Source organism: Nerophis lumbriciformis, linkage group LG15 (genome assembly GCF_033978685.3).
Source record: "Nerophis lumbriciformis linkage group LG15, RoL_Nlum_v2.1, whole genome shotgun sequence".
Classification (NCBI taxonomy): Eukaryota; Metazoa; Chordata; class Actinopteri; order Syngnathiformes; family Syngnathidae; genus Nerophis; species Nerophis lumbriciformis.
In genome coordinates, this window is record NC_084562.2 from 29586970 (window position 1) to 29613244 (window position 26275).

Below are 26275 nucleotides of genomic sequence, written 5' to 3' on the forward strand. Positions count from 1 at the left end.
GTCGAAATGATGAGTTAAAATGTATAATTATAAGATAGAAGGTTGAAATTACATTAAGAAAGTCGAAATGATCGATAGTCAAAATGATAAAAAGTTAAAATTATGAGATAAAAAGTTGAAATTATAATAAGAAAGTTGAAATGATCAATAGTCAAAATGATGAAAAGTTAAAATTATGAGATAAAAAATTTAAATTATCAGATAAAAAAATCGAAATTATCAGATAACAAAATTGAAATGATGAAATCCAAATTATGAGATAAAAAATTGAAAATATCAGATAACATTTTTTAATGAGATAAAAAATTGAAAATATCAGATAACATTTTTTAATTATGAAATAAATTCGAAATTGTGAGATAACGAGTCTAAATTATGAGAAGAAAAGTTGAAATTATGAAATAAGAGTCGAAATTATGAGATTAAAAGTCATAATTATAAGATAAAAGGTTGAAATTATGATAAGAAAGACAAAATTATCAAAAGTCAAAATGATGAAAAGTTGAAATTATGTGATAAAGTCAAAATTACGAGATAAAATGTCATAATTATAAGATAAAAGGTTGAAATTATAATAAGAAAGTTGAAATGATCAGTATTCAAAATGATGAAAAGTTAAAATTATGAGATAAAAAATTTAAATTATCAGATAAAAAAATCGAAATTATGAAATAAAGTCCAAATTATGAGATAAAAAGTTGAAATTATGAGATAAAAAATGTAAATTATGAAATAAATTCGAAATTGTGAGATAACAAGTCTAAATTATGAGATAAAAAGTTGAAATTATGATAAAAAAAGTCAAAATTATGAGATAAAAAATGGAATTATGAGGAAAAGAAAGTCGAAATTATGAGATGAAGTCGAAATGATGAAGTAAGAGTCGAAATGATGAGATAAAATGTCATAATTATAAGATAGAAGGTTGAAATTACAATAAGAAAGTTGAAATGATCGATAGTCAAAATGATGAAGTTAAAATTATGAGATAAAAAGTTGAAATTATGAGATAAAGTCAAAATGATGAGATAAAATGTCATAATTATAAGATAAAAAGTTGAAATTATAATAAGAAAGTCGAAATGATCGATAGTCAAAATGATGAAAAGTTAAAATTATGAGATCAAAAATTTAAATTATCAGATAAAAAAATCGAAATTATCAGATAACAAAATTGAAATTATGAACTAAAGTCCAAATTATGAGATAAAAAATTGATATTATGAGATAACATTTTTTAATTATGAAATAAATTCGAAATTGTGAGATAACGAGTCTAAATTATGAGAAGAAAAGTTGAAATTATGAAATAAAAATGTGAAGTTATGAAATAAGAGTCGAAATTATGAGATTAAAAGTCGTAATTATAAGATAAAAGGTTGAAATTATGATAAGAAAGACAAAATTATCAAAAGTCAAAATGATGAAAAGTTGAAATTATGTGATAAAGTCAAAGTTATGAGATAAAATGTCATAATTATAAGATAAAAGGTTGACATTATAATAAGAAAGTTGAAATGATCAGTATTCAAAATGATGAAAAGTTAAAATTATGAGATAAAAAATTTAAATTATCAGATAAAAAAAATCGAAATTATGAAATAAAGTCCAAATTATGAGATAAAAAGTTGAAATTATGAGATAAAAAATTTAAATTATGAAATAAATTCGAAATTATGAGATAAAAAGTTGAAATGATGAAATAAAAATGCTAAATGAATGAAGATGAATCACATATGTGTTGAGGCTTAACGCACATTGTTACACGGTCTGCGATCGCAATCAGGGGCGGCCAATTTCGCTTCAAAACAGAATTTTAGACAAAACTCAGGTAACTAGTTGGTATAGCAATGACAAACTGTCTTATGGTCGGTGCACATCAGGTTTAAAATAGCATCTTAGAGAGAAACACGTACGCCAGGATGCCGCTAGCATGAATGCTACAACCTTGTCAGCAAAAGTAGCAGAGTTAAGTTGAACGTAAGCCAGCTCATGTAGGCCACTAAACATCTGGGAAGACCAGGTCCTGCCAGAAGAAGCTTAACATCTGTGAAGACCAGGTCCTGCCAGAAGAAGCTGATCAATACCTCAGAGAGGCACAATTACAACAAGGATCAACTAACGACCAGCATCAAGTTGCAACGACTGGATGGATGTCAATGTTACTAATCACAAAGACCTGGGGTGGCATTGTACCAAAAAACGAGATCAGCGTTGTCATGTGAAAAAGGTAAACAAGCGAGTTTGTTTCAACAACTAAAGAAGAGTAAATGGTGCACTAAGTCAAGTTCTTTATGTGAGTGTGTACTACATCATCTATTAGTACCTGTTTGCTGTGTTATCAAATGTACTCACCAAGTGTTTCACGTATCAATGACTGTAAGACATTTAAACATGTTTCTGTATGACATTCTGACTACAACATTGGATTTGTATCCACATATTGGACAATTTTCCCTTGACAAATTCCAAAAATTCCCAGAATTCCAGAATTTCTGGGACATGTGTCCCATTCAAAATGAATTGGCCATTTTTCAAACTTCCACCATTTCGACATTTTTCAACCTATTCAAAGCATTCCACCTTCAACATATTCCACTCATCATGGACATTTAAACTATAATTTTTCCAAGTTCCAAAAATTTCCAGGAATTCACAGAATTCCCCCTTTTTTCAAACCCCTTTTTCACCCTTTTTTCTGGTGACTAATCCTTCCACAAACCCATTTCAACCGTTCCACTGTAAAAACATTCCTTTCATTCAGGACAAAAACGAAATAGTTTTTTAAACTGGAAAAATTCCCGGTTTTCCCGAAATTCCAGGAATTCCATAATACCATATCTCAATTCAACATGTTACTACTTCAACATTTCTCAACTGATTTGAAAAACTCCAACACCAGCCATTTCAACTTATTCAGAACATTCACTTTTTTTTCTTTTTTTTTTAGCATTTTCATAAAAATTCCCTCTTTTCCCGAAATTCCCATTGAAAAGTATGGGACATTTTTCAAAGTTCCACAACTCCCACATTTTTTCATCCAATTCTAACCGTTCCAATTTCAAAATATTCAGCCTGTTCAGGAATTATGTTCTCCCTTTCAACAATTATTAAACAAATTCCTGGATTTCCTAGAATTCCCATTTTTTTAGGGACATGTTCCCCGTTCAAAATGAATTAGACATTTTTCAAACTTCCACAATTTTCAACTGATTCAAACCTTTATACCTTCAACACATTCAATTCATCCTGGAAATTCAAACAACCATTTTTCCACGTTCAACAAATTTCCAGGAATTCCTGTTTTTTTCTAACCATATTTCCAGCATTTTTAGTGCGATGACTCCTTTCACATTTTTCAACCGACTTCAACCGTTCCACTGTAAAAACATTCCTCTCATTCAGGACAAAAACAAAATTGTTTTTTAAACTGGAAAAATTCCCAGTTTTCCCGAAATTCCAGGAATTCCATAATACCATATCTCAATTCAACATGTTACTACTTCAACATTTCTCAACTGATTTGAAAAATTCCAACACCAACCATTTCAACTCATTCACTTTTTTTTAATATAGCATTTTCATAAAAATTCCCTCTTTTCCCGAAATTCCCAAATTTCCATGAAATCCCCATTGAAAAGAATGGGACGTTTTTCAAAGTTCCACAACTCCCACATTTTTCATCCAATTCTAACCGTTCCAATTTCAAAATATTCAGCCTGTTCAGGAATTATGTTCTCCCTTTCAACAATTATTAAACAAATTCCCGGATTTTCTAGAATTCCCAATTTTTAGGGACATTTTTCCCATTCAAAATGAATTAGACATTTTTCAAACTTCCACAATTTTCAACTGATTCAAACCTTTATACCTTCAACACATTCAATTCATCCTGGAAATTCAAACAACCATTTTTCCACATTCAACAAATTTCCAGGAATTCCTGTTTTTTTCCAACCCTATTTCCAGCCTTTTTAGTGCGATGACTCTTTTCACATTTTTCAACCCATTTCAACCGTTCCACTGTAAAAACATTCCTTTCATTCAGGACAAAAACGAAATAGTTTTTTAAACTGGAAATATTCCCGGTTTTCCCGAAATTCCAGGAGTTCCATAATACCATATCTCAATTCAACATGTTACTACTTCAACAATTCTCGACTGATTTGAAAAATTCCAACACCAACCATTTCAACTCATTCAGAACATTCACTTTTTTTTTCTTTTCTTTTTTTTAGCATTTTCATAAAAATTCCCTCTTTTCCCGAAATTCCCATTGAAAAGTATGGGACATTTTTCAAAGTTCCACAACTCCCACATTTTTCATCCAATTCTAACCGTTCCAATTTCAAAATATTCAGCCTGTTCAGGAATTATGTTCTCCCTTTCAACAATTATTAAACAAATTCCCGGATTTTCTAGAATTCCCAATTTTTAGGGACATTTTTCCCATTCAAAATGAATTAGACATTTTTCAAACTTCCACAATTTTCAACTGATTCAAACCTTTATACCTTCAACACATTCAATTCATCCTGGAAATTCAAACAACCATTTTTCCACATTCAACAAATTTCCAGGAATTCCTGTTTTTTTCCAACCCTATTTCCAGCCTTTTTAGTGCGATGACTCTTTTCACATTTTTCAACCCATTTCAACCGTTCCACTGTAAAAACATTCCTTTCATTCAGGACAAAAACGAAATAGTTTTTTAAACTGGAAATATTCCCGGTTTTCCCGAAATTCCAGGAGTTCCATAATACCATATCTCAATTCAACATGTTACTACTTCAACAATTCTCGACTGATTTGAAAAATTCCAACACCAACCATTTCAACTCATTCAGAACATTCACTTTTTTTTTCTTTTTTTTTTTTTAGCATTTTCATAAAAATTCCCTCTTTTCCCGAAATTCCCATTGAAAAGTATGGGACATTTTTCAAAGTTCCACAACTCCCACATTTTTCATCCAATTCTAACCGTTCCAATTTCAAAATATTCAGCCTGTTCAGGAATTATGTTCTCCCTTTCAACAATTATTAAACAAATTCCTGGATTTCCTAGAATTCCCATTTTTTTAGGGACATGTTCCCCGTTCAAAATGAATTAGACATTTTTCAAACTTCCACAATTTTCAACTGATTCAAACCTTTATACCTTCAACACATTCAATTCATCCTGGAAATTCAAACAACCATTTTTCCACATTCAACAAATTTCCAGGAATTCCTGTTTTTTTCTAACCCTATTTCCAGCCTTTTTAGTGCGATGACTCTTTTCACATTTTTCAACCCATTTCAACCGTTCCACTGTAAAAACATTCCTTTCATTCAGGACAAAAACGAAATAGTTTTTTAAACTGGAAATATTCCCGGTTTTCCCGAAATTCCAGGAGTTCCATAATACCATATCTCAATTCAACATGTTACTACTTCAACAATTCTCGACTGATTTGAAAAATTCCAACACCAACCATTTCAACTTATTCAGAACATTCACTTTTTTTTTTTTTTTTTTTTTTTTTAGCATTTTCATAAAAATTCCCTCTTTTCCCGAAATTCCCATTGAAAAGTATGGGACATTTTTCAAAGTTCCACAACTCCCACATTTTTCATCCAATTCTAACCGTTCCAATTTCAAAATATTCAGCCTGTTCAGGAATTATGTTCTCCCTTTCAACAATTATTAAACAAATTCCCGGATTTCCTAGAATTCCCATTTTTTTAGGGACATGTTCCCCGTTCAAAATGAATTAGACATTTTTCAAACTTCCACAATTTTCAACTGATTCAAACCTTTATACCTTCAACACATTCAATTCATCCTGGAAATTCAAACAACCATTTTTCCACGTTCAACAAATTTCCAGGAATTCCTGTTTTTTTCTAACCATATTTCCAGCATTTTTAGTGCGATGACTCCTTTCACATTTTTCAACCGACTTCAACCGTTCCACTGTAAAAACATTCCTCTCATTCAGGACAAAAACAAAATTGTTTTTTAAACTGGAACAATTCCCAGTTTTCCCGAAATTCCAGGAATTCCATAATACCATATCTCAATTCAACATGTTACTACTTCAACATTTCTCAACTGATTTGAAAAATTCCAACACCAACCATTTCAACTCATTCACTTTTTTTTTTTTTTTTATAGCATTTTCATAAAAATTCCCTCTTTTCCCGAAATTCCCAAATTTCCATGAAATCCCCATTGAAAAGAATGGGACGTTTTTCAAAGTTCCACAACTCCCACATTTTTCATCCAATTCTAACCGTTCCAATTTCAAAATATTCAGCCTGTTCAGGAATTATGTTCTCCCTTTCAACAATTATTAAACAAATTCCCGGATTTCCTAGAATTCCCAATTTTTAGGGACATTTTCCCTATTCAAAATTAATTATCAATTTTTCAAACGTCCACAATTCCCACATTTTCAACCGATTCAAACCTTTACACCTTCAACAAATTCAATTCATCCTGGAAATTCAAACAACAATTTTTCCACATTCAACAAATTTCCAGGAATTCCTGTTTTTTTCCAACCCTATTTCCAGCCTTTTTAGTGCGATGACTCTTTTCACATTTTTCAACCCATTTCAACCGTTCCACTGTAAAAACATTCCTTTCATTCAGGACAAAAACGAAATAGTTTTTTAAACTGGAAAAATTCCCGGTTTTCCCGAAATTCCAGGAGTTCCATAATACCATATCTCAATTCAACATGTTACTACTTCAACAATTCTCGACTGATTTGAAAAATTCCAACACCAGCCATTTCAACTTATTCAGAACATTAACTTTTTTTTTTCTTCTTCTTTTTTTTAGCATTTTCATAAAAATTCCCTCTTTTCCCGAAATTCCCATTGAAAAGTATGGGACATTTTTCAAAGTTCCAAAACTCCCACATTTTTCATCCAATTCTAACCGTTCCAATTTCAAAATATTCAGCCTGTTCAGGAATTATGTTCTCCCTTTCAACAATTATTAAACAAATTCCCGGATTTCCTTGAATTCCCATTTTTTTAGGGACATGTTCCCCGTTCAAAATGAATTAGACATTTTTCAAACTTCCACAATTTTCAACTGATTCAAACCTTTATACCTTCAACACATTCAATTCATCCTGGAAATTCAAACAACCATTTTTCCACGTTCAACAAATTTCCAGGAATTCCTGTTTTTTTCTAACCATATTTCCAGCATTTTTAGTGCGATGACTCCTTTCACATTTTTCAACCGACTTCAACCGTTCCACTGTAAAAACATTCCTCTCATTCAGGACAAAAACAAAATTGTTTTTTAAACTGGAAAAATTCCCAGTTTTCCCGAAATTCCATAATACCATATCTCAATTCAACATGTTACTACTTCAACATTTCTCAACTGATTTGAAAAATTCCAACACCAACCATTTCAACTCATTCACTTTTTTTTTTTATAGCATTTTCATAAAAATTCCCTCTTTTCCCGAAATTCCCAAATTTCCATGAAATCCCCATTGAAAAGAATGGGACGTTTTTCAAAGTTCCACAACTCCCACATTTTTCATCCAATTCTAACCGTTCCAATTTCAAAATATTTAGCCTGTCAGGAATTATGTTCTCCCTTTCAACAATTATAAAACAAATTCCCGGATTTCCTAGAATTCCCCATTTTTAGGGACATTTTCCCTATTCAAAATTAATTATCAATTTTTCAAACGTCCACAATTCCCACATTTTCAACCGATTCAAACCTTTACACCTTCAACAAATTCAATTCATCCTGGAAATTCAAACAACCATTTTTCCACATTCAACAAATTTCCAGGAATTCCTGTTTTTTTCCAACCCTATTTCCAGCTTTTTAAGTGCGATGACTCTTTTCACATTTTTCAACCCATTTCAACCGTTCCACTGTAAAAACATTCCTTTCATTCAGGACAAAAACAAAATAGTTTTTTAAACTGGAAAAATTCCCGGTTTTCCTGAAATTCCGGGAGTTCCATAATACCATATCTCAATTCAACATGTTACTACTTCAACAATTCTCGACTGATTTGAAAAATTCCAACACCAGCCATTTCAACTTATTCAGAACATTCACTTTTTTTTTCTTTTTTTTTAGCATTTTCATAAAAATTCCCTCTTTTCCCGAAATTCCCATTGAAAATTATGGGACATTTTTCAAAGTTCCACAACTCCCACATTTTTCATCCAATTCTAACCGTTCCAATTTCAAAATATTCAGCCTGTTCAGGAATTATGTTCTCCCTTTCAACAATTATTAAACAAATTCCCGGATTTCCTAAAATTCCCATTTTTTTAGGGACATGTTCCCCGTTCAAAATGAATTAGACATTTTTCAAACTTCCACAATTTTCAACTGATTCAAACCTTTATACCTTCAACACATTCAATTCATCCTGGAAATTCAAACAACCATTTTTCCACGTTCAACAAATTTCCAGGAATTCCTGTTTTTTTCTAACCATATTTCCAGCATTTTTAGTGCGATGACTCCTTTCACATTTTTCAACCGACTTCAACCGTTCCACTGTAAAAACATTCCTCTCATTCAGGACAAAAACAAAATTGTTTTTTAAACTGGAAAAATTCCCAGTTTTCCCGAAATTCCAGGAATTCCATAATACCATATCTCAATTCAACATGTTACTACTTCAACATTTCTCGACTGATTTGAAAAATTCCAACACCAACCATTTCAACTCATTCACTTTTTTTTTTTATAGCATTTTCATAAAAATTCCCTTTTTTCCCGAAATTCCCAAATTTCCATGAAATCCCCATTGAAAAGAATGGGACGTTTTTCAAAGTTCCACAACTCCCACATTTTTCATCCAATTCTAACCGTTCCAATTTCAAAATATTCAGCCTGTTCAGGAATTATGCACTCCCTTTCAACAATTATTAAACAAATTCCCGGATTTCCTAGAATTCCCATTTTTTTAGGGACATGTTCCCCCGTTCAAAATGAATTAGACATTTTTCAAACTTCCACAATTTTCAACTGATTCAAACCTTTATACCTTCAACACATTCAATTCATCCTGGAAATTCAAACAACCATTTTTCCACATTCAACAAATTTCCAGGAATTCCTGTTTTTTTCTAACCATATTTCCAGCATTTTTAGTGCGATGACTCCTTTCACATTTTTCAACCGACTTCAACCGTTCCACTGTAAAAACATTCCTCTCATTCAGGACAAAAGCAAAATTGTTTTTTAAACTGGAAAAATTCCCAGTTTTCCCGAAATTCCAGGAATTCCATAGTACCATATCTCAATTCAACATGTTACTACTTCAACATTTCTCGACTGATTTGAAAAATTCCAACACCAACCATTTCAACTCATTCACTTTTTTTTTTTATAGCATTTTCATAAAAATTCCGTCTTTTCCCGAAATTCCCAAATTTCCATGAAATCCCCATTGAAAAGAATGGGACGTTTTTCAAAGTTCCACAACTCCCACATTTTTCATCCAATTCTAACCGTTCCAATTTCAAAATATTCAGCCTGTTCAGGAATTATGTTCTCCCTTTCAACAATTATAAAACAAATTCCCGGATTTCCTAGAATTACCAATTTTTAGGGACATTTTCCCCATTCAAAATGAATGATCCATTTTTCAAACGTCCACAATTCCCAGATTTTCAACCGATTCAAACCTTTATACCTTCAACACATTCAATTCTTCCTGGAAATTCAAACGTTCAATAAATTTCCAGGAATTCCTGTTTTTTTTTTACTAACCCTATTTCCAGCCTTTTAAGTGCGATGACTTCTTTCACATTTTTCAACCCATTTCAACCGTTCCACTGTCAAAATATTCCGCTAACATCCCGCTTTTCCCAAAACCCCCAAATTGCCAGGAAGTTCCCATTGAAATGAATGGGACATTTTTCAAAGTTGCACAATTCCCACATTTTTCAGCCTATTCAAACCATTCCAACATCAACACATTCCACTCATCCTGGACATTCAAACTAACACTTTCCCAAGTTCCAAACCAAATTCCGGTTTTACTGGAAATCCAAACTTTTCAACATTCAAACCATTCCAACCTTCAAACTACTCTAACATTCTTACTACATTCTGTCAGTTCAGCATTGGAGCATTCCTTCAGGAATTGCTTCATCTAGTTATCACGTGATGTCTTTTTGCTCATCTTTCTTTAATTTGATGTTGACTACATGCTTTTTCAGGCATGCGTCGGACACCCCTAAAGACGGGGGTCCTTTTTCCATCTCTCCATCCATCAGTTCTGGCGTCCTTGGCCTGGAACACGTTGAAGACCTGAGTTGTAAAGGGACTGTATAGTAAATTACACTTCTTGTAAGTGGGATCTGACCAATGCAAAACATGTGTTCCACTACACGGGGGAGGAGGGGCTTTTACAAAAAGTCTTCTATTGTACTCCCAGTTTAATGTTTAACTGCAGCCAGGACACAAACACAAAGTTATCTTTGACACTTTTCACTGTGATATCAGTACAGCCCAGCTTTTCACTGTGATATCAGTACAGTGCAGTGATACTGAGTGCTTCTGTTTCAACTAGTCCTTCAGTCTGACTTGGTGACTCACTTGTAATTGGTTCCGACTGCAAATTAGGTTGCCGTGGCGCCAAAGATGTTATGATCTGTTAGAGCAGACCCTCAGGAGACAATGTTCAGGAAAAAATTGTCTTCAGTCACGCTAAAGTAGACAAATCAAGACCAGGAAGGAATATATCTCACATAAAGTTACACTCTGAATGGTCAAGTCATTGCTGGACTTAACAATAGAGGATCAGATATTGGTATCAGTCTGATATCAGCACAAAAAACAGTATGGGATAATGGGTTTGCATTTAAATTGTGTGATATCATGTGCGATACAAGCAGAGTGTTTACTTGTGTGTGATATCATGTGCGGTACAAGCAGAGGGTTTACTTGTGTGTGATATCATGTGCGATACAAGCAGAGTGTTTACTTGTGTGTGATATCATGTGCGGTACAAGCAGAGGGTTTACTTGTGCAAAGCTGGACAGACAGTTAGCATCTAAATGTCCTTTATTTCATTTCAGTCAAATCATTGTCAAAATGTAAACATGCTAGGCTATGGGCTACTAGGAGCTAGCAGCTACACAACAGCTCAGCACACAATAGCACGCAAGCTAGACATAGGTCATAATAATGAAATAATAAAAGGTCAAGAATCAAATAATTATAGTTACATATTACTTACACATACAAAGTCTCCAAGGCAGAATTAGAAAGTAACCAGTAGCAAACGTGTCCGCATCATTCAACTTACTGATTCATTTTTGTGATCACTGGATGTGACAAAAAAAACAACAACAATTCCCACTCCACCTCAACTTAAAGACAGCATAAGTCCATTCCAGATGTTAATGAAACATATGTTAGTGTTTTTCATAACTACCATTGTTCTCTGTTTGACTCATTTCACTTCATCCAACTTCTTCTATCATTGCACACTACTAAATCATAGGATTCCTGCTGATATGGTATCAGTATATATTGGTATGATATCAGAAGTGCTGTTGAGGGAATGACCTTGAGAAGGTGTGTGCGTGTACGAGTCCCAACCAAGCTGACAGCAGCCAACATTTGGATTAGAGTGCAAGTGTGAATGTTCTTCTCAGGGCTCAAGTCCACAACATTTACTGGACGCTGCGATGGCACGTCGCTGATGTGGCTGAGTCATGACTTCATTCACTGAGAAACTAATCCTGTCCAACATGCTAGACTTGATAGACTCGCATTGATCAGAGCACATACACACACAACAAGATCAAACACATGAAAACAAGAAGGAAACATAAAGGACATAAAAGACCGTAAAAGAGCATCAACAATCTACATCTCCATCTACATCAACATCTACATCAACAATCTACATCTACATCTACATCAACATCTCCATCTCCATCAACAATCTACATCTACATCAACATCTACATCAACAATCTACATCTCCATCTACATCAACATCTACATCTACATCAACAATCTACATCTACATCTACATCAACAATCTACACTCCATCTACATCAACATCTACATCTCCATCAACAATCTACATCTACATCAACATCTACATCTACATCAACAATCTACATCTCCATCTACACGAACCTATGTACATCTACATCAACAATCTACATCTCCTTCTACATCAACAATCTACATCTCCATCAACAATCTACATCTACATCAACAATCTACATCTCCATCAACAATCTACATCTACATCAACAACCTACATCAACAATCTACATCTACATCAACAATCTACATCTACATCAACAATCTACCTCTCCATCAACAATCTACATCTCCATCAACAATCTACATCTACATCAACAATCTACCTCTCCATCAACAATCTACATCTACATCAACAATCTACCTCTCCATCAACAATCTACATCTACATCAACAATCTACCTCTCCATCAACAATCTACATCTCCATCTACACAAACCTATGTACATCTACATCAACAATCTACATCTCCTTCTACATCAACAATCTACATCTACATCAACAATCTACATCTCCATCAACAATCTACATCTCCATCAACAATCTACATCTACATCAACAATCTACATCTACATCAACAATCTACCTCTCCATCAACAATCTACATCTACATCAACAATCTACATCAACATCTACATCTACATCAACAATCTACATCTACATCAACAATCTACACCTCCATCTACATCAACATCTCCATCTCCATCAACAATCTACATCTCCATCTACACGAACCTATGTACATCTACATCAACAATCTACATCTCCTTCTACATCAACAATCTACATCTCCATCAACAATCTACATCTACATCAACAATCTACATCAACAATCTACATCTCCATCAACAATCTACATCTACATCAACAATCTACATCTACATCAACAATCTACATCTACATCAACAATCTACCTCTCCATCAACAATCTACATCTCCATCAACAATCTACATCTCCATCAACAATCTACATCTACATCAACAATCTACCTCTCCCTCAACAATCTACATCTACATCAACAATCTACCTCTCCATCAAAAAATCTACATCTCCATCTACACAAACCTATGTACATCTACATCAACAATCTACATCTCCTTCTACACGAACCTATGTACATCTACATCAACAATCTACATCTCCTTCTACATCAACAATCTACATCTCCATCAACAATCTACATCTACAATCTACATCTCCATCAACAATCTACATCTACATCAACAATCTACATCTACATCAACAATCTACATCTACATCAACAATCTACATCAACAATCTACATCTACATCAACAATCTACATCTACATCAACAATCTACCTCTCCATCAACAATCTACATCTCCATCTACACGAACCTATGTACATCTACATCAACAATCTACATCTCATTCTACACGAACCTATGTACATCTACATCAACAATCTACATCTCCTTCTACATCAACAATCTACATCTACAATCTACATCTCCATCAACAATCTACATCTCCATCAACAATCTACATCTACATCAACAATCTACATCTACATCAACAATCTACCTCTCCCTCAACAATCTACATCAACAATCTACATCTACATCAACAATCTACATCTACATCAACAATCTACCTCTCCATCAACAATCTACATCTCCATCTACACGAACCTATGTACATCTACATCAACACTCTACATCTCATTCTACACGAACCTATGTACATCTACATCAACAATCTACATCTCCTTCTACATCAACAATCTACATCTACAATCTACCTCTCCATCAACAATCTACATCTCCATCTACACGAACCTATGTACATCTACATCAACAATCTACATCTCATTCTACACGAACCTATGTACATCTACATCAACAATCTACATCTCCTTCTACATCAACAATCTACATCTACAATCTACATCTCCATCAACAATCTACATCTCCATCAACAATCTACCTCTCCATCAACAATCTACATCTCCATCTACACAAACCTATGTACATCTACATCAACAATCTACATCTCCTTCTACACGAACCTATGTACATCTACATCAACAATCTACATCTCCTTCTACATCAACAATCTACATCTCCATCAACAATCTACATCTCCTTCTACATCAACAATCTACATCTCCATCAACAATCTACATCTACATCAACAATCTACATCTCCATCTAACAATCTACATCTACATCAACAATCTACATCAACAATTTACATCTACATCAACAATCTACCTCTCCATCAACAATCTACATCTCCATCTACACGAACCTATGTACATCTACATCAACAATCTACATCTCCTTCTACACGAACCTATGTACATCTACATCAACAATCTACATCTCCTTTTACATCAACAATCTACATCTCCATCAACAATCTACATCTCCTTCTACATCAACAATCTACATCTCCATCAACAATCTACATCTACATCAACAATCTACATCTCCATCTAACAATCTACATCTACATCAACAATCTACATCTACATCAACAATCTACATCTCCATCAACAATCTACATCTCCTTCTACATCAACAATCTACATCTCCATCAACAATCTACATCTACATCAACAATCTACATCTCCATCAACAATCTACATCTCCTTCTACATCAACAATCTACATCTCCATCAACAATCTACATCTACATCAACAATCTACATCTCCATCTAACAATCTACATCTACATCAACAATCTACATCTCCATCAACAATCTACATCTACATCAACAATCTACATCAACAATCTACATCTACATCAACAATCTACCTCTCCATCAACAATCTACATCTCCATCTACACGAACCTATGTACATCTACATCAACAATCTACATCTCCTTCTACACGAACCTATGTACATCTACATCAACAATCTACATCTCCTTTTACATCAACAATCTACATCTCCATCAACAATCTACATCTCCTTCTACATCAACAATCTACATCTCCATCAACAATCTACATCTACATCAACAATCTACATCTCCATCAACAATCTACATCTACATCAACAATCTACATCTACATCAACAATCTACATCTACATCAACAATCTACCTCTCCATCAACAATCTACATCTCCATCAACAATCTACATCTCCATCAACAATCTACATCTACATCAACAATCTACCTCTCCATCAACAATCTACATCTCCATCTACACGAACCTATGTACATCTACATCAACAATCTACATCTCCTTCTACACGAACCTATGTACATCTACATCAACAATCTACATCTCCATCTACACGAACCTATGTACATCTACATCAACAATCTACATCTCCTTCTACATCAACAATCTACATCTCCATCAACAATCTACATCTACATCAACAATCTACATCTCCATCAACAATCTACATCTACATCAACAATCTACATCTCCATCAACAATCTACATCTACATCAACAATCTACATCTCCTTCTACATCAACAATCTACATCTCCATCAACAATCTACATCAACAATCTACATCTACATCAACAATCTACATCTCCATCAACAATCTACATCTACATCAACAATCTACATCTCCTTCTACATCAACAATCTACATCTCCATCAACAATCTACATCTACATCAACAATCTACATCTCCATCAACAATCTACATCTACATCAACAATCTACATCTCCATCAACAATCTACATCTACATCAACAATCTACATCTCCTTCTACATCAACAATCTACATCTCCATCAACAATCTACATCAACAATCTACATCTACATCAACAATCTACATCTCCATCAACAATCTACATCTACATCAACAATCTACATCTCCTTCTACATCAACAATCTACATCTCCATCAACAATCTACATCTACATCAACAATCTACATCTACATCAACAATCTACATCTCCTTCTACATCAACAATCTCCATCTCCATCAACAATCTCCATCAACAATCTACATCTACATCAACAATCTACATCTACATCAACAATCTACATCTACATCAACAATCTACATCTACATCAACAATCTACATCTACATCAACAATCTACATCTACATCAACAATCTACATCTACATCAACAATCTACATCTCCATCAACAATATGATTTGTCTGAGTGGTTGGACAGGACAGATTGTAAAAAAAATAAAATAAGGTTTTTGCTTTTTTGAATGGATAAAAAAAATGGATATGAATAACAATGGGGATTATTGAAAAGATCACACCTCTAATATGTACATGCAGACAATATCAGCAGGTGTGTGAGTGACCACGCACACACACACACACACACACACACACACACACACACACACACACACACACACACACACACAGGATGGGACATAAAGATCAGCAGCTGTACTTCCTGTGGTCACCATGACTCACTCGCTCCTGTCTAGACACGGTCAGCTTGGCAACTCACCTGGGAAGCAGGGAGAGGTGGGCGGGGCCAGGTGAAGTCAGCCTCATTTCAGGAAATCTGTGGCGAGACCTGCGGCGTGATGAAAGTCACCTTTAGTCAGTTAAAAACACACACTTTCCCCCAACTAACTGACGTGTGTAAGCGTGAATAATGGAGAGATCTCTTGCAGACATCTTGTGTTCACACCAAGACGCCACAGCACCCGTGCCAGCCTGAACCATGGGCAGGGGGGGGCGTGGGGGGGTCTGGATGAAGCCGGGTCACAGTTCACACCCACGCCATGATTTAGTGCTGGCCGGCCGCAGGTGTACACTTGACTTTTGGCAGGGAGGTGACGATGGACCTGACCAAAGACTTTTATAGTAAGTGCTGATGTTGCATTCTGCACACCAACATGTCATACAAGTCCAGTCCTTCCACCCAGGACCAGGACTGTCTTAGTCCGCTCCAGGGCTGCCATAGCAACACATATCACCTTATCAATGCCTTCTATAAAACATTAAAAAAATGTATTCTATGTCGGACGAAGCGGAAGTACGTAATATTCATAGTTTGTGTGTGTGCAAATGGAAAGAAATAAAAAGAGTAAAAGTATGGAGTTGAAATATTGTGTTGATGTTGTTCAACGTAAACATTTTGGATAAAAACAGGTGTTGATTGTAGGAATGCTAGCAGGAGTGCTACATTACTGTCAATGACCACGCCCCCACCTGCAAACTTATAACACTTGGAAAAGTATACCTGCACTTAATTGTCACTTTCAAAAAACAAACTAAATTGTGGCTTGTTGAGCAACAATCCTGTTGCCATGTTTAGTTTTTACTCATTTTTACTAATTGGTTTTTATCTACCGGTAGTCTGCACTTTGTCTGTGTTATTATTATTATTATTATTATTGGCTTTTATCTAGTTTGCACTTTGTCTGTATTATTACTAGGGGTGTAACGGTACACAAAAATGTCGGTTCGGTACGTACCTCGGTTTAGAGGTCACGGTTCGGTTCATTTTCAGTACAGTAAGAAAACAACAAAATAAAAAATTTTTGGTTATTTATTTACCAAATTTGTAAACAATGGCTTTATCCTTTTAACATTGGGAACACTATAATAATTCTGCCCACGTTAATCAACATTAAACTGCCTCAAGTTGTTGCTCAGATTAAATAAAATGACAAAACTTTTCTTCTACATATAAAAAGTGCAACATTAAACAGTTTCAAGTCAAGCCTGTAGTTGATTTTTATTATGTAAATGTTATATTGTTATCAACATGTGATAGCAGGGACCCTGCCATTCAAAACTAGGCTGCTGCATTACTAATGATTAATGTAACTATAGCTGAAAAAATGGTACAATAGCAATAAGAGAGACTATTCATCCCTGAACACCATGGAGTTCATGTAGGCTTAATGATGCACTTACATTATTATATCAACTATCAGAGACAGAAACTCTTCATTTAACATAATGTCCTTTTTTGCTGCTTCAACACAGCTCAATCAACACAGAAAAAGGTCAAGTGAAATAACAGACAGACAGGGCTTTGCTGTCGGTAACACACTCACACACACACACACCGCAAAATGAACTACTTAATATGTTCGTGTGGAAACTCGTTCGGTACACCTCCGAACCGAACCAAAACCCCCGTACCGAAACGGTTCAATACAAATACACGTACCGTTACACCCCTAATTATTACTATTATCATTATTATCAACTCCTCTTTGCCTTAATCTTTTTATTTTCCTATTTCTAATGATGTTAGATCTGTGTTGCTGTTGTTGTTGGGGACAAGTGTTGTAAATTTGCTATGATGCATACATTGGATGACTGTTTCAGATATCTATGTTTCTGTATCTGTCCATATTTCAAATAAACCTTTATATATACAGTATATATATATATATATATATATGTATATATATATATATATATATATATTATATTCATTTTTTACTCATATTTAAAGAAGACGTGACGAACGCAATCAAACTACCCTAGCATGCGCTAACACTAGCATGCTAACTGTTAGCATTGCTTGCAAAATGTGGTTGATTAAGTGTAGGAAGGGTGTGTGGTATCAGTAATGGAAATGTTCCTTCACAATAACACGTATAAATCAGTGTACTAACTCGTAAACGAGCCCACAAATGAAGTCTTTTAAGGCGGGATGTCGTGTTTATGGAACTTGTGAGTCACTCTATGATTTATTTATTTGTGGAGCAGAAGATTGTGTTTTTGTGTGAAGAACTAAAACACTTTCACCACCCTCATGTTTTTGTTCACTACCTGATTCTCTTCTCTGTAGCTTCTTGGGCAAAATGTCCTGCATGTTGATATAAATGCATATTCTATGGATGCTATAAGAGATTAAATTATAGCATTCTAAAATTGATCTTCAGAATTGATATACTTTGTACATATTTGTGTTAATACTTACTAGAGACTGATATGTTTTTGTCAGGTCCAATACTGATATCGATTACTAGTAGTCAAGGAGACCAACAAGCGATATTTGAAGGTGATATTCATTAACAGCAAAAGTTATTTAAAGATGAATATTATATGTCAGTAAACATCTGGACAAGTTGTTTTTTAACATGATGTTTTAGTAAAGGTGTGACCAGTAGTGACATAATGTTTGATGTTGTGTTTAATTGATCATCAAACACATTTATCACGTGTGTCTAAGAGGAACATCAACATTTTACTTCTAAATATAGAACATCTCCTGGGAAAATGGGTCAAAATATGACATTTCTCTACATCACAATAACTCATCTACTCCATTTTATACACTTTTATAACACTTTATGAAATTAATACATTGCAAGGTTTCCTCCTGAAATATTATCAACATTTAAAAATAACAATCCTTTGCGTGGATTATAGTTGAGACATTTTTCAAGCTGGCCGACATAAAGTATGAGAATGTGTGAGCTGCTGCCTGCTCTTCTTTACTGATATAATCATCATATATCTGTCAAGATATTTACACAAAGTTTGCTTCTTTTTTTTTTTACAGAGAAATCTCTCCTGCCTTCATGTAGTCCATCTTTGTCGCGTTACTTAATTGAATGACGGAACATGAAACTGGTGGCGCTCCTTTAATGAGCCCACATTGCCAGTGTTACAAATGGAGGCGTGTCGAGCGACGCCATCGCTTCAGTAGCCAAAACTAACAAAACGGGAGGAAGACGCCAGGGGAAAAAAAGGACAAAAACTGGAATTCCAGGCTAACATAGTAAGTTTTGACAGGTGAGTAGAGGAGACGCACTGCAAATTCTCACAAGAACTCAAATAAATGCCCTGTCAGTTATCCAAACATATTTGGGGAACATTAATGACAATGAGGGTCATTTTTATTTTTAAATTAAGTAAACAAATGGACAATTGGGCTCCAGCAAAAAGACAACTTTACTCATGCCGGACAAAAGTAGTAGTTACTAACATAGACATGTTCTAAGGGTACGCAGCATGGAGCGCTACTGCCTACTGGCGCTGACGAGACGCAGGGCCGCCATCTTGGAGTGGTGATCCGCTCCACTCAGTGCAATTCATTAGGCAGGAGCAATGAACATTTAATTCATCTTACCTCACTGAATACCACTCATTTTCACCCCCTTTTTTGTCATACGTGTAGCTATGATAAAGGACACATGTTTTATTATTCAAAGTTTGCTTAACAGTAATAGAATATTCTTATATGCTATAAGTGACCAGACGTCCGAGATCAAAACTGGGAATATAATCCCAGAAAAGGGGAAATTACGGTCAGCTATTTTTAAATTGAAGAAAAATTATGATTAGGTTATATAAACATGCTACATAAACAATGTATGAATACATTAGATATCTATATATCTATAGACTGTATCTCTGTTGCTGCAGCAGCCAGAATAAAACTAAATTCTGTCTTACCCAACAATGTTAGTATTTGAATATTGTTACTTGAAGACTTATTCCTGGTTACAATTATACTGTTGAGAAAGTATTGTCTTATACTTTGCCTAAAATGAGAATGCATCATAATCAGTAGTGACTGGTGAATTTTGTTTTAGGTGTCACAATCATTTATTTCAACTTTATGTTATTCAAGTATGACATTTTTAAATGTAATTAATTTCATTGACCAGCAATTCTATTATGGTCATACTCTTGTTTGCTAGCGGCTAGGATTTCAGTACTATTGAAGATCTTTGCTCCTTCTCAACTCTGTGCTAATATTCTTTTCACAAAATACAACCAATAGTACGTGAATGTTAAATCTTATTGGTGAAAAGTAATCCCCCCCGATTCCTATTTTCAACAGTCCGCTCATTTGAGCAGGAAAACGCTGAACACCATCTTTGTTTTCTACCTGTCAACTGTCAGTTTAGCATCTGTGTTTTCTACCCGTCAACTGTCAGTTTAGCGTCTTTGTTTTCTACCTGTCAACTGTCAGTTTAGCATCTGTGTTTTCTACCTGTCAACTGTCAGTTTAGCATCTTTGTTTTCTACCTGTCAACTGTCAGTTTACCATCTTTGTTTTCTACCTGTCAACTGTCAGTTTAGCATCTTTGTTTTCTACCTGTCAACTGTCAGTTTAGCATCTTTGTTTTCTACCTGTCAACTGTCAGTTTAGCATCTTTGTTTTCTACCTGTCAACTGTCAGTTTAGCATCTTTGTTTTCTACCCGTCAACTGTCAATTTAGCGTCTTTGTTTTCTACCTGTCAACTGTCAGTTTAGCGTCTTTGTTTTCTACCTGTCAACTGTCAGTTTAGCATCTGTGTTTTCTACCCGTCAACTGTCAGTTTAGCATCTTTGTTTTCTACCTGTCAACTGTCAGTTTATCATCTTTGTTTTCTACCTGTCAACTGTCAGTTTAGCATCTTTGTTTTCTACCTGTCAACTGTCAGTTTAGCATCTTTGTTTTCTACCTGTCAACTGTCAGTTTAGCATCTTTGTTTTCTACCTGTCAACTGTCAGTTTAGCATCTTTGTTTTCTACCTGTCAACTGTCAGTTCAGCATCTGTGTTTTCTACCCGTCAACTGTCAGTTTAGCATCTTTGTTTTCTACCTGTCAACTGTCAGTTTACCATCTTTGTTTTCTACCTGTCAACTGTCAGTTTAGCATCTTTGTTTTCTACCTGTCAACTGTCAGTTTAGCATCTTTGTTTTCTACCTGTCAACTGTCAGTTTAGCATCTTTGTTTTCTACCTGTCAACTGTCAGTTTAGCATCTTTGTTTTCTACCTGTCAACTGTCAGTTTAGCATCTTTGTTTTCTACCCGTCAACTGTCAGTTTAGCGTCTTTGTTTTCTACCTGTCAACTGTCAGTTTAGCATCTTTGTTTTCTACCTGTCAACTGTCAGTTTAGCATCTTTGTTTTCTACCTGTCAACTGTCAGTTTAGCATCTTTGTTTTCCACCCGTCAACTGTCAATTTAGCGTTTTTGTTTTCTACCTGTCAACTGTCAGTTTAGCATCTGTGTTTTCTACCCGTCAACTGTCAGTTTAGCATCTTTGTTTTCTACCTGTCAACAGTCAGTTTAGCATCTTTGTTTTCTACCTGTCAACTGTCAGTTTAGCATCTTTGTTTTCTACCTGTCAACTGTCAGTTTAGCATCTTTGTTTTCTACCTGTCAACTGTCAATTTAGCGTCTTTGTTTTCTACCTGTCAACTGTCAGTTTAGCATCTTTGTTTTCTACCGGTCAACTGTCAGTTTAGCATCTTTGTTTTCTACCCGTCAACTGTCAGTTTAGCATCTTTGTTTTCTACCCGTCAACTGTCAATTTAGCGTCTTTGTTTTCTACCTGTCAACTGTCAGTTTAGCGTCTTTGTTTTCTACCCGTCAACTGTCAGTTTAGCATCTGTGTTTTCTACCCATCAACTGTCAGTTTAGCATCTTTGTTTTCTACCCGTCAACTGTCAGTTTAGCATCTTTGTTTTCTACCCGTCAACTGTCAGTTTAGCATCTTTGTTTTCTACCTGTCAACTGTCAGTTTAGCATCTTTGTTTTCTACCCGTCAACTGTCAATTTAGCGTCTTTGTTTTCTACCTGTCAACTGTCAGTTTACCATCTTTGTTTTCTACCTGTCAACTGTCAGTTTAGCATCTTTGTTTTCTACCTGTCAACTGTCAAGTTTAGCATCTTTGTTTTCTACCTGTCAACTGTCAAGTTTAGCATCTTTGTTTTCCACCCGTCAACTGTCAATTTAGCGTCTTTGTTTTCTACCTGTCAACTGTCAGTTTAGCATCTGTGTTTTCTACCCGTCAACTGTCAGTTTAGCATCTTTGTTTTCTACCTGTCAACTGTCAGTTTACCATCTTAGTTTTCTACCTGTCAACTGTCAGTTTACCATCTTTGTTTTCTACCTGTCAACTGTCAGTTTACCATCTTTGTTTTCTACCTGTCAACTGTCAGTTCAGCATCTTTGTTTTCTACCTGTCAACTGTCAGTTTAGCATTTTTGTTTTCTACCTGTCAACTGTCAGTTTAGCATCTTTGTTTTCTACCTGTCAACTGTCAGTTTAGCATCTTTGTTTTCTACCCGTCAACTGTCAGTTTAGCATCTTTGTTTTCTACCTGTCAACTGTCAGTTTAGCATCTTTGTTTTCTACCTGTCAACTGTCGATTTAGTATCTTTGTTTCTACCCGTCAATTGTCAATTTAGCATCTTTGTTTTCTACCTGTCAACTGTCAGTTTAGCATCTTTGTTTTCTACCCGTCAACTGTCAGTTTAGCATCTTTGTTTTCTACCTGTCAACTGTCGATTTAGTATCTTTGTTCCTACCCGTCAACTGTCAGTTTAGCATCTTTGTTTTCTACCTGTCAACTGTCAATTTAGCATCTTTGTTTTCTACCCGTCAACTGTCAGCTCGCCGGCTCCTCATCACCACTTCAAGATGGTGGCCCAATTTCTCGCGTCACAGCAGCCAATGCTGTGTCTACTTATAACATGTCTATGGTTACTACTATCTACTTGACTAGTTATTATTCTTGGTATCATATGTGTAGATATTGTATTTGTTGGTGCAGTTCTGTTGTAGTTGGAAAACAAAACAAAGAAATGCCGATACCGATGGGTCAAAATGCCAAATATTGCTGCCAATAATCAATTGATCTCAACTACTTATGCAAGCAATATTATTATGGGCCTGCTTATTACAACCAAAGCAGATGTCATTCAAACACTAATAAATAGTCGGGGTTTTCAGTTAAATCACAATTCTTATTTGGTAACAATTCTTAATTGGTTAAAAAAATATATATATTATTTTTTTCAATCTGTCCTGTCCAGCCACTCAGACAAATCATAAAGTTAACGGAGATGATCTATATCTGCTCTACACTTTTACTTTAGAAAAGAGAAGTGTTATTAGGGCCCGCATGGCCCATTGCATAAGGACTCCCACAGGGACATAAGGACCTATTGAATTTGTAAGGTTTTATTATTCTTTATTATTATTATACCGACCGCCTCTTTGAGCTGTAATTTGACCCACTTAACATACTTCAAAACTCACCATATTTGACCCACATATCAGGTCCTGCGAAAATTGCCTTTTAATAAAAAAAACAAACCCCAAAACTCACAATTGCGCTCTAGCGCCCCCTAGGAAAAAAAAACTAGACTGCCTGTAACTCCCACTAGGAAGGTCGGAGAGACATGAAACAAAAACCTCTATGTAGGTCTGACCCAGATCTAGATTTCATAATAGTACATTCTCGGGCTAAAATCAACAGGAAGTTGGCAATTCCCCCTTCAAGACAAAAAAGTACTACAAACAGTCACTTTTGCCTCTTTGAGCTGTAATTTGACCCCCTTAACATGCTTCAAAACTCACCGAACTGAACACACACATCAGGACTGGCAAAAATTGCGATCTAATGAAAAAACCTAACCCCAAATCTCTAATAAAACGCACAAAAACTTGCTCCTCGGAAGAAAAAAATGACAAAACTGCCTGTAACTCCCACTGGGAAGGTCGGAGAGACATGAAACTAAAACCTCTATGTAGGTCTCACTTAGACCTACATTTCATAAATTGACAACCCCCAGCAAAAATCAACAGAAAGTTTGCTATTCCCCCTTCAAAACAAAATTTTTGTAAAAACCGGTCACCTTTCTTCAAACATTATCTCCTCTGAGCGCGTTTGTTGTTTCGGCTTCAAACTAACACAGGAGAGAGATTGAACCCTTGTGATTACAATGACAGAAGCGCTTTTTTTCTAACTGCTCCGGTTTTGATTTTATGACCCTTCAAAGACCCTCTGCACTGATGCTGCTGTTTTTTTAAGATGGCTGCTTAAAAGCAGGAAGCACCAACGTGCCCACACAATGCAGACAAGGTAGGTACACTAGACAAAAGTCTTGGGACACTTCAGACTAAAAGTAGACAAAAGTATTGGGACACTTATGACTATCACTGGACAAAAGTATTGGGACAGTTAGGACTAGCACCTGCCAAATACGCGGGCCCGACCAATGCTGCTTGCAGCTTTAATTTGTATTTGACTTTATTAAATGTTTGGTAGAAATTCTACCAAACATTTAATAAATACTTAACAGAAACCTGTATTCAACAAACCAGGTTTCTGTTAAGTAACATATAAATATATCACAAATATTTGATGGAGGAATGTAGTTAATTATAGAAGTAGCCGCCAATGTTGTTAAACAAGTTGTTACCTCCAAGAATGGCGCCAGAAGACTTGACGTGTTAGCTCCTGTTAGCATGTAGCATTGTCTTCGTCTCCGGACGTGGCCACCGCCCAACAGGCGGCAGTGACCACACTCGCCCCCTGCTGGACAACAGTGAGAAGAAGAAGTGCATTGTGGGAGAAGCACCTGGGTCGGCGGTGAGGGAGAGAGTGAGTCACGTGACTTCCCGGCAGGATGAGAGAGGAGGAGCCGAGTGACACTTCAATCAAGTATGACGTCATCGTGCTGCCGGGAAGTGTGGAATGTTCCTCCAGCAGACAGGTAATATAGTGAATGACTTGTTATTTACCTGACCTTTGATCCTTCATCCATGAACTATTTGTCTTGAGAAGGTTCTGGAAGTTGTGTTTGTGTGCTGATGAGACATTCTGATCAATTCTCCTGCTGGAGCAGCAGCAAATGTTGCTTAACAACAAGGAAACCTGCTGACATAATTGTAAAAAAGTGCATTAAAAACTTCCTGCAAACAACACAAACATTGTTTACTCTTCCAGGAATCAGCTGTTTACTAACAAGCAGCACATTGTTGATGCACAACACACATCGTCACGCTTATGTTGACACTTTGGCAGCACAACCCCTTCATTTACTTTCAACACATTCAAACATACAGTATATATACACATAACTATATGTACATACATACTGTATATATGCATATATACACATAACTATATGTACATACATATATGTATATATGCACACACACAGGTAAAAGCCAGTAAATTAGAATATTTTGAAAAACTTGATTTATTTCAGTAATTGCATTCAAAAGGTGTAACTTGTACATTATATTTATTCATTGCACACAGACTGATGCATTCAAATGTTTATTTCATTTAATTTTGATGATTTGAAGTGGCAACAAATGAAAATCCAAAATTCCGTGTGTCACAAAATTAGAATATTGTGTAAGGGTTAAATTTTGAAGACACCTGGTGCCACAAACTAATCAGCTGATTACCTCAAAACACCTGCAAAGGGCTTTAAATGGTCTCTCAGTCCAGTTCTGAAGCCTACACAAACATGGGGAAGACTTCAGATTTGACAGCTGTCCAAAAGGCAACCATCGACACATTGCACAAGGAG

General features: G+C 35.3%; 1 protein-coding gene across 3 annotated transcripts in view; it reads right to left on the reverse strand.

Annotated features, from left to right (window-relative positions):
• fn1b (fibronectin 1b) overlaps positions 1-25193 on the reverse strand; it is a 142748-nt gene extending 117555 nt beyond the window's left edge. The window contains exons 1-2 of one of the 3 annotated variants that reach the window (XR_012050846.1): positions 25154-25193; positions 16478-16546 (exon numbers count right to left, since the gene is read on the reverse strand). The gene's annotated coding sequence lies outside the window, so the exon portion shown is untranslated. The remainder of the gene's footprint in view (positions 1-16477; positions 16547-25153) is intronic. The other 2 variants (XM_061974613.2, XM_061974614.2) reach the window with 2 other exon arrangements.
• Between the last annotated feature and the right edge of the window lie 1082 nt (positions 25194-26275).